We start from the raw sequence: 9,634 nt of genomic DNA, 5'->3' as shown, positions 1-9,634 counted from the left end.
TGGAAACCACCTATTTGTCATTCTTGTTATGTATACGCACATGGAGAGAGTGAGAGAGATTATAAGGAACTGGCTAATGAAGGCTGGCAAGTCCCAAACCTGCAGAGTAAACCAGCAGGCTAGAGACCCAGAGAAAAGCTGATGTCGCACTTTAAGTCCAGCTATCATTTGGTGGATTTTCTTCTCTTCTAGGTCTGAACTTAAAAAGAAAAGAAAAACAAACAGAAACTCTCTGAAACTGTCCTTATTCTCACAGCTTCTAATATCACCCCTGTGGGAATCCATAGTGCCTCAACGTGATTTCTAAATCGTTCTGTACACAAGACCTGGTTCTGCCTCAACTACCACCTACAGGACAGTTCCCCTTGAAGATTTTGGTGCTTCAAATGTAACACTTTCACACCAATCTAATATCAAACCGATTTCCCACAATATGAACTTCTCGCTCCAGCAGTCACTCTTCTCGCAATCTCTCAGGTTGAGACTCAGAAACCACATGTTCATCATTCTCACCTTGTCCCAATCCAGCCATTAGCACCCAGCTGATGCTCCCTGGGGACTGTTCTCCTATTCCCTCCCCATTCGCTGTTACCCTCTCGACGTGGGACGTGCTTGGTCATGTTCTGTGCTCCAGGGACTGTAGTGAGGCCCAGCACTGTGAAAGGTATAAGACATGGTCACTGTTCAAGGAACTCACGATCTACAACCTGGAAGCACATGACATGGCTAGCTTGTAAGTCACCTCAAGTTTGGGGTGTGTCTGGGCATTGTTTAGATGCCTATTGTTGCAGGTTGGGCTACCCAGGAAGCAGGCTCTGAGGCATAGATGAATTTGCAGGAGTTTTGTAGGGGGTGCTCTTGGGATGACACCTGAGGTAAGGGAGGGGAGGGAAGCAAGGTCGACCGGGCAGGGGGAGGAGTCTAGCTGCGGTGTGGTCTCAATGGCAACCTTGGTAGATGCTAAGGAGAGTTCTAAAGCAGAACTTTTCAGAGTTGTCCCAGTTGGGGAATAGGGGCCAGGATGTTATACCTCCAAGGACCAGTCATTGGATGCAGCAGGCCACCCCGGGAAAGGGGGTGACCTCCCCATTGGGCGAGGCAATCTCTGAGGGCTTCTTGCCAGCAGCAGTCCCTGCAGCTGTAGAGTGGCCCTTCATCCCTTAAGGGGCATGTGGGTGATGCAGGCCTGTGGCACCCACCAGACCTGTGGATGCTGGTATAGTCTCGACACCTCAGCATAGAGAACAAATAAGGGTTGAGTAAGTAAGCAATTCAGGAAGACTCAGGTAATCTTTTGGTAATCTCAGGTAATGCATTCTGTTTATTACATACCTATTCCCACTCCATCAGAATGGGTTAGGGATTGAATTAAAAAATGGTACGATCACAGGCCCTGCCTGAAAGAAAGAAGCTTATAGTCCGACAGGGGCTACCAAAAGGTAAGCAAACAGGACAACATAATGAGAATCAGAAAACAGAGGGTTATGGAGTAAAAACACATTTTCAAAGAAGTCTTAGGACATGACAAAATGCTAAATAAAAAAAAGAGGACACTGACTGTGTAAGCACTCATTTTCCAGCACACACTTTTGTTATACTGGTGCCAAAAAATCCCTTGTAATTTGATTTTTAAAGTAAGCAATTTTTTAAGTTGCCAGTCACCTAGAAACAATAAATGCACTGAACTTTTATCGGTCAAAGTTCCTTCCCCTGTCTTCTTACAGCATTTTTTTCTTTTCTGAGTATGAAAGTTTTACAAATATATACATGGAAAATTACTGGAAAGAAATTCATCAGAATGTTAACGGTGCTTATAACCCCCACGTTGTCAATTTACATGTATTTTTTCCCTTTAAGTTTTTTTTTTATTTCCCATATTTTCTACAAGTATGAGTGACTTTTATAATCAAGCGAAATATGCTTTTTAAATATAGGGTGAAAGTGCTGTGACAAAACTGTGTGAACACAGAAGATGAAAACGCAGAGCAGCAGGTGAGGGAGAGCTTCCTGGACGAGGTGTCACCTGCACCAAGCATTCAAGGTGAGCTGGGGCTGGGTGAGGAAAGGATGGTGTACATGGTGCTGCACTTGAAGGGCACAGGCAGAAAGAACAAAACGTGCCATGAGTGTGAAGAAGCCCTAGAGTGTGAAGAAGCATGTTGGGTGAAAGGCTGAGAAACAGGGAGCCCTTGAGAGGGAAGAGATGAGGCTAGAAGGGCAAGAAAGGGCAGAGGATGAAGGGCCCCGAGGGATTAGGGATGCCGATCTGGAAGCCCACGCCAGACACTTGCACTCAACCTCTTCCAGCTTAAAAGGCTTCATGACTGAACAGGGTATTGATTAATGGATGCTGTTTTGTGGAACTAATTTAGAAGTAAAAACTGATTTAGAGTGAAAAGCTTCATGCTTGACATGAAGTTTCTCAGCCTAAGCAAGGTGACCTGACTCAGGCAGAGAAAGTGGTCTGTCAATGCGAGAGATGATATAGACATGACTACACACACACACACACACACACACACACACACACAATGTACACACACAACACCCCACACCCTTAAGACTCTGGAATCTATATTTAAGGAAAAAAAGAAGAAGAAAAGAACCAGCTCAGGTTCACTTTGCATACTTTAAAAGTAATAACCAAGATTTGCAGGTAGCCCTTATCCAGGGATCTGAACTCTCTGCAGGTCATTAACAATGTTAACTGTTAGCAGCCTGGGAATCCATTAAAAACACATGTCGGGGGCTGTGGTCATCTAATGCTGCAGGAATGCATTTGGCTGAGCACTTAACTCGCCTTTGCAGAACTCAGCACCTCTCTGTCGTCCTGTGTGCCAGCTGGGCTGGGTTCGCTGGAGACGCCCTTAGGGCTGTTTTATCTGGGGACACCCACACTATTAGCACCCACACTCGTTTCCTGTTCCTGCCTCAATTTTGTCTGTGTCTGGGAAGAACTAGTGGGCACTGCAGGCCACTGGGTTTTTTCCTAGCCCAGTCCCTCCTTCCCTATCCCTGTGGCACTCACTGCCTACTTGGACTCTTACTTCATCCAATCAGGATCTGTAATCCGCTTCCACTTGCAACCTTGCTCCCCTCCTACTTGCTTGCACCTGGCCACCTGGGCGATCTCTGAAGCAGAGATGAAGGAGTCCTTTACTGGCTCCAAACCTGAATGACCCCCAGTTACCTGTGGCAGAGTCCGACTTCCCTACCATTTTTTACATGCACCTCCTACATCTAAGGTCCTTCATGGTCTGGCCAGATCTTACCTCTGCAGACCCGTCACCTACCATCCCCCTTGGACTCCCCCCATGCCAGCTGGCCAGGAGCACCCTGTCCACAGAGGACAGACATTGCCGGTTCCCCCCAAGGACACTGCTCACACTTAGCTATTAAGTTGGTGCAAAAGTCATGACAGTTTTGGTCATTTTTTTAAAAAAAAATTGCAGAAACCAAATCACTTTTGCACCAACCTTTTCCAACCTTTTTTTTTTTTTTGCCTTCTTCTCTGCCAGGATGTGGTGGAAAGGATAGGCTTCAGAATCAGACCGGCCTGGGTTTTAATCCCGTATTAGCATCACTAAACATGTGATCTAGAACAAGGTATTTAATCTCCCTACACTTCCTCATTTGTAAAGCAAGGATCTTATTCTCTCCCTCAGAAGGCTGTTGTGAGGATTATATCCGATGTTTACGTAACACAATGTACAGGGGGACATATCCTGTTGTCTTAGGTTTTGACTGAATTTCCAAATGGAGATATAGGGGGAAAGGAACTCTGTATTTGAAAGAGTGGAACAAGAAACGTCCCTCTGGATTCACAAAGGGATTCAGCAAGCATGACCCTAGCAGACTTTGCAAGAGGAGGCTAGAGCTTCACTGCACTTCATAAGGCTTACATATTAAGTTTACCAGGTAGCCCCATGGAGGCTCTACTTCACTGGAGGGGAGAAGGCAGAAACCTCCCTCATAATATATGGCAAAGCCTTTTCTAAAATACCTTCCTGCAACCCGCCCCCCATATATATAAAATATTTATTTATTTATTTATTTATTTAATTTATTAGAGACAAGCTCTTGCTCTGTCACTTAGGCTGGATTGCAGTGGTGAGATCATAGCTCACTGCAGCCTCAAACTCCCGGGCTCAAGCGATCCTCCTGCCTCAGCCTTGTGAGTAGCTGGTACGCCAGTCATGCACCACTGTGCCTGGTGTCTTTACACAAATAAAGATGTTAGTTAAAAATCATGAAACCACAACACATGAAAGTTTCAAGGTGGAAAGGCAGACAAAGGCAGCTGATTCCTGACAGAATGACAGGGCAGTGGCCAGGGTTGAGGTGGCAGTAGCCAAAGTGTCTTTTATTTCAAAATCTCTGCTGAGAATGTACTGTCCATCTTCTTCTAGTCAGGGATTGACTAGTTGGTTGTAAGGTTGCCAGCTTGCTCAAATAAAGACAGCAGACTATTAAACAGGTATAGGAGTGGCTCATGGAAGTCAGGAGCAGCTGGTCTTCATGGGGATTACAGATGGCAACTGGGAAGCTGTCAGGGACTCAGGCAGATCTAAACTGGTTACGAGTCTGAAGTTTTGTTTTAGGATGACTTGGACCTTATCATGTCTGCAATTAGGACTGTTTTATTTCTATTTGTAGAGGCTGGGTATCATTCTGTCATCCAGGCTAGAGTGCAGTGGCATGATCTTAGCTCGCTGCAGCCTCAAACTCCTGGGCTCAAGTAATCCTCATGCCTCAGCCTCCCAAAGTGCTGGGATTACAGGCATGAGCCACAAAGCCTGGCCAGGACTGTTTTAATAGCTGAAAGTGACCGGGAGAGGCAGGCATCTAATATTGTCCAATTTCTGATAGACTGTGTTTGAAGGAGATAAATTAGGAAGCTTCCAGATTAAAGCCTACTTCTTTGAGTCCATTTAGTGAATAATTCTCTGCTACATGTAAAAACATTTAGCACAATATTTAGCATATGATAAGTACTCAATAAATATAGTAGAAACAGTTATTGTAGTATTTGCACCTGGTGCCTGGCACACAGTATTATTATTAAATAGTGTTATTTAGTAATAATAATATTGTTATTATCCAGGTACACATCTCTCCCCCAGCTAGACTGGTACTCCGTTTGCTGAATTAATTTTGGCAGGTAGGGGAAGAACAGGCAGTTTGAACATGGATTCTTTGCACTCACCAATGAAGAGACATGATGTACACAGAAAATAGTGGGAACTAGAAGAATTTGTTCAATAGCAGAGCGCTATGTTTGTTGGCTCTGACAGCTGTATCTGGCTCAGATACCTGGAATTCTGCATTCTCTTCAGAATAACTTCTAACAAGAAGTAGGGGCAATAAGATACATACAAAAGAGAGAGAATGGAAGAAAAAGGATATTTCTCCTGGTCCACACTGTGCCAGAGACCGTGCTGAGCCCTTTTCATTTGTTGTCTCATACAATGAGATGCAATAACAAACACGTGCGAATTGTGGCTGGCATTACCCCAATAAAACATGGATACATTTTTAAAACGTGCAATGCTTGTACAGAGAATGATGAGCCTATTTTTTCCATTATAATTTTTGTGTAAACATGAAATGACAAGAGTTTAAAGATGGAGCCTCCCTGAGCACAAGCTTAAGAGTTCCAAATATAATCAAAATCCTCTTATTTATTTTCTTGCCTAAGTGGCTTCTCCCAGGAGGACAGCAGTTGCATTTCCTTCATTGTGTGCAGCAGTGGTTGCAAATGAATGTGCTTTACCATCAAAACAACTCTATGCACCTCTGCAAGGGTAGTTATCTCATTCAATAATAGGTACAGCCTAGAGACAGTGCAGTTTTAAACCCAAATCTTAGAAATTCCGAGGAATTAGTCACTCACTTGACGAGTAGGAAAGGGTAAGACTGCAATAAAAACAACACCTTGTTCCAAATATCTCCTTTATGCTTCTAAACTTCACCCAATCCATAGGCTAGTGTGAGTGGATGCATGTGATAAATGGAGACAGAAGGTGAAGAATGGGAAAGTTATGAAGAATTAACAAGTTCTTCAACCTAGAGTTGGGTTAAGGTTGTGAACATAAGCTGGAGAATGCCTTTACTTTCAAATTGGAATGGGAAGATAAAAGCCTAAGAAAAAGTCATAGAAATTTAGATTTATAGATAATTTTGGTATCAACATATATTTGAAGTGCATTACATCAATGATGTCTTAGAAGATTAAAGTCATTGCTATACACAAACCTATGGAACTAAGTCACACCAAAACAAAAATCTGTTAAATAAATAGGTTTATTTTTTCCTACCTGATGTTTGTTAGCCAGGACATATTTTCTGCTTAGCAATTGCTTATATGAAAACTACTGGTTCTAGAACAAACATTTCTGGTTTTTAGTTCATGTCTGTGTGTAGAGAGAGAGAAAGAAAAAGCACAGTTTATTGGGAAGCAGAGTGTTGCAGAGTGACCGACCGACAAAGGCAGCCCAGTGGATGTCTTACACATCATACTCCAAAAGACTCACAGGATGTGTTGTTCATAAAAATAAACTGGAACACAAATTCCTCTGGGCAACTCCCCCAACCTCATCCCTTTGAGGGCTTGGGAAATCTCCCAGCCATTTTCCTGATGGCAACTGTGGTTCACTAGAGACAGAGCCCCTTGGGGGTGTCTTCCTGTTCTTTATAAAGAACATTTTCTTGAGATTTTTTGAAGGTTTCATTATTACTTTCATTCCATGTTCTCTTAAGGCCATCAGACTAGCTTCTGTGCAAATTGCCTTCATGTCAAGTGTCAAGTTGTTCCAGGGTTACATCATTGGCCAGTGTCATGCTGCTTGTGCGCATCTGAAAGATGCACTTCTTAGTCTTTTCATCAGGCGGGGGAACTCGAGCTTCCTGTCAATGTAGTCTGGTCTGATAAGTGCTAGATCCAAAGTTTCTATTCGGCTTGTGGATATGATAACTTTCACATCTCCCCTTGAATCAAATCCATCCAACTGGTTCAACATTTCCAACATTATTTGCTGAATTTCTCTCTCATTACCAGAATTTGAGTCATATCTTTTGTCCCAATAGCATCGATTTCATCAATAAACATGATGGAAGGTGCATGTTTTTCAGCAACTAGAAACAATTCCCATGTGAGTTTGGGCCCATTACATAGGTATTTCTTAATAAATTCAGAGCTGATCACTTGCAAGAGAGTGACTAAGGTGTGGTTTGCTGCTGCTTTGGTTAACAAGGTTTCATCTGTGTCAGGTGGACCATAGTGAATGACCCCCTTAGGGGGCTTTATACCCATCTCTTCATAATATTCAGAATGGATTCCTTAATTTCCTGAATTTGGCTGTCCAACCCCCCAATATCAGCATAGGTCTCCGGGGGGGTCTTTTCCACCTTCATCATTGTGACTAGGGGATCCGTGTCATCCATCAGCAACCCATATCACGGCATGCACCTTGTGGTTGAGCAGGAACCGAGCAGCCAGGTTCCAGCAGATCCTTGTCTACAAATCAAAGAATGCTGACGTAGTGCTCTGAGCCCACAGATGTAGACATGATGGCGTGATTGTCTTCAATACTCTCTTCCAAGGTTCCTACTGACATCAGGCTCCCCTCAGATCATCCACTTTTGATCTTTCCTCCTCTTGCTTTCCTTCTAATAGTTTCATTTGTTCCTGATTTCTAATGAATTCTTCCTTCATGAGAAGACAGTCTTTAATTCCAACTTTCAATCATTTTAACCCGCACTGAGTGTGAGGTGTCATCAGTGGCAGTTTGCTGGCAGCATCTGGTCCCTTGATTTTCTTCTTCTTCCTCACTCTAGCTGGTATAGGAGGTTCACATTTCTTTTTCTTGTCCTTGTCATCCTTCTTGCCAGCTCCAAGACCATGACCACTACTCTGACTTTGACCCACCTTGCCCTGGCCACTCAAGCTGCCTAGTTTTTAAAATTTTTTGTACAGATGAGGTCTTGCTATGTTGCCTGGGCTAGTTTTGAACTCCTGGGCTCAAGCGATCCTTTTGCCAAAGTGCTGGGATCACAGATATGAGCCATCGCACCCGTCATAGAACAAACATTTCTTGACATGGATACAACTATCCTAAGATAGTTGTATCTGGAAAGAATTTGCTTCCAGAGACTTGGCTTTTAAAAGCCTACTGAAGATAGAAGGTGAATTCAGCCATAAGTACATCTACATGATTTGGTTCAGTAAAATTCCATGTGCTCTGTGAAGCTATTACTTTATCTCTCACTACCTGTGTTGAACAATTCTAAAACATAACTATTTTGTTTACTTGGTTGCAGGTTTATATGGAAAAGTGGGCATAATAACTCCTCTGTAGCTCACAACTCATGGGATGTGTGGCTAGAAGTCTTAGGTTTCTGTCCCGAATTGTTCTAAGTGGCTCTGTGAGAATCTCTGTGGCAGGCACAGCTAGCAGCCTACTAGTTATTACTCCCTTTTCACCTTCCATTTCAGAAACATTTTATCTAGAGCAGCAATGTGTCCTACTCAAAATACTCACATCCCCACACTTCCTTGCAGCTGGGGCTGATACTTCATTTTCTGATTATCTTATTACTACTGAGTAATCCCTTTAATTGCAAGCATTGTTCTAATCTTGATTTTATTCACAGAATATTACACTAAAAAGGAAATAGTGATTTCACCAAGACCCCAGTGAGATGACCCAGGCTGAACCTTTGCCCACAACTTATTGTCCACTTATCTGAAAAGGAGTCATTCTAGAACTAAGCTTCATTTGAAGTGTAGCATTAGGGAGCTTTGACACTAGAGCAAGATCCTTAGCAGAAGAATGAATCAGGGTTTAAATGAGGAAATCTTTAATTCAGAAAAAATTGTTTAACATTTAGTAAGATTTCAAATAATGTTCACTGTTGGCTTTTTAAAAATAAACACCCCGGCCAGGCCCAGTGGCTCACACCTGTAATCCCAGCACTTTGAGAGGCCGAGGTGGGTGGATCATGAGGTCAGGAGTTCAAGACCAGCCTGGGCAACATGGTGAAACCCCGTCTCTACTAAAAACACAAAAATTAGCTGGGCGTTGTGGCACACGTCTGTAATCCCAGCTATGTGGGAGGCTGAGCCAGGAGAATTGCTTGAACCCGGGAGGCAGAGGTTGCAGTGAGCTGAGATCGCGCCATTGCACTCCAGCCTGGGCAACAGGGCAAGACTATGTCTCTAAATAAATAAATAAGACCCCAAGATTGAAGAATCATAGATACTTTAAAAATTTTCTTTATATTTTCCGTATGTTTCAAATTTTCTACAGTGAAGATCTACTACTTGATAATCAGAAAATAAAGATATTTTGCAGTATAATAAAAGAATTTAGGGGGGCCAGGCGCGGTGGCTCAAGCCTGTAATCCCAGCACTTTGGGAGGCCAAGACGGGCGGATCACGAGGTCAGGAGATCGAGACCATCCTGGCTAATACGGTGAAACCCCGTCTCTACTTAAAAATACAAAAAACCAGCCGGGCGACAAGGCGGGCGCCTGTAGTCCCAGCTACTCAGGAGGCTGAGGCGGGAGAATGGCGTAAACCCGGGAGGCGGAGCTTGCAGTGAGCTGAGATCCGGCCACTGCACTCCAGCCTGGG

General features: G+C 43.5%; 1 pseudogene; it reads right to left on the bottom strand.

Moving 5' to 3' along the window:
- Positions 1–6,654: 6,654 nt before the first annotated feature.
- The window catches only part of LOC108535429 (26S protease regulatory subunit 4 pseudogene), a 4,954-nt pseudogene continuing 1,974 nt past the window's right edge, over positions 6,655–9,634 (bottom strand).

The sequence above is a fragment of the Rhinopithecus bieti genome, unplaced genomic scaffold, assembly GCF_001698545.2.
Source record: "Rhinopithecus bieti isolate Rb0 unplaced genomic scaffold, ASM169854v2 scaffold_13014, whole genome shotgun sequence".
NCBI lineage: Eukaryota > Metazoa > Chordata > Mammalia > Primates > Cercopithecidae > Rhinopithecus > Rhinopithecus bieti.
The sequence above is the reverse complement of the archived record's forward strand: the minus strand, read 5'-3'. Positions and strand labels throughout refer to the sequence as shown.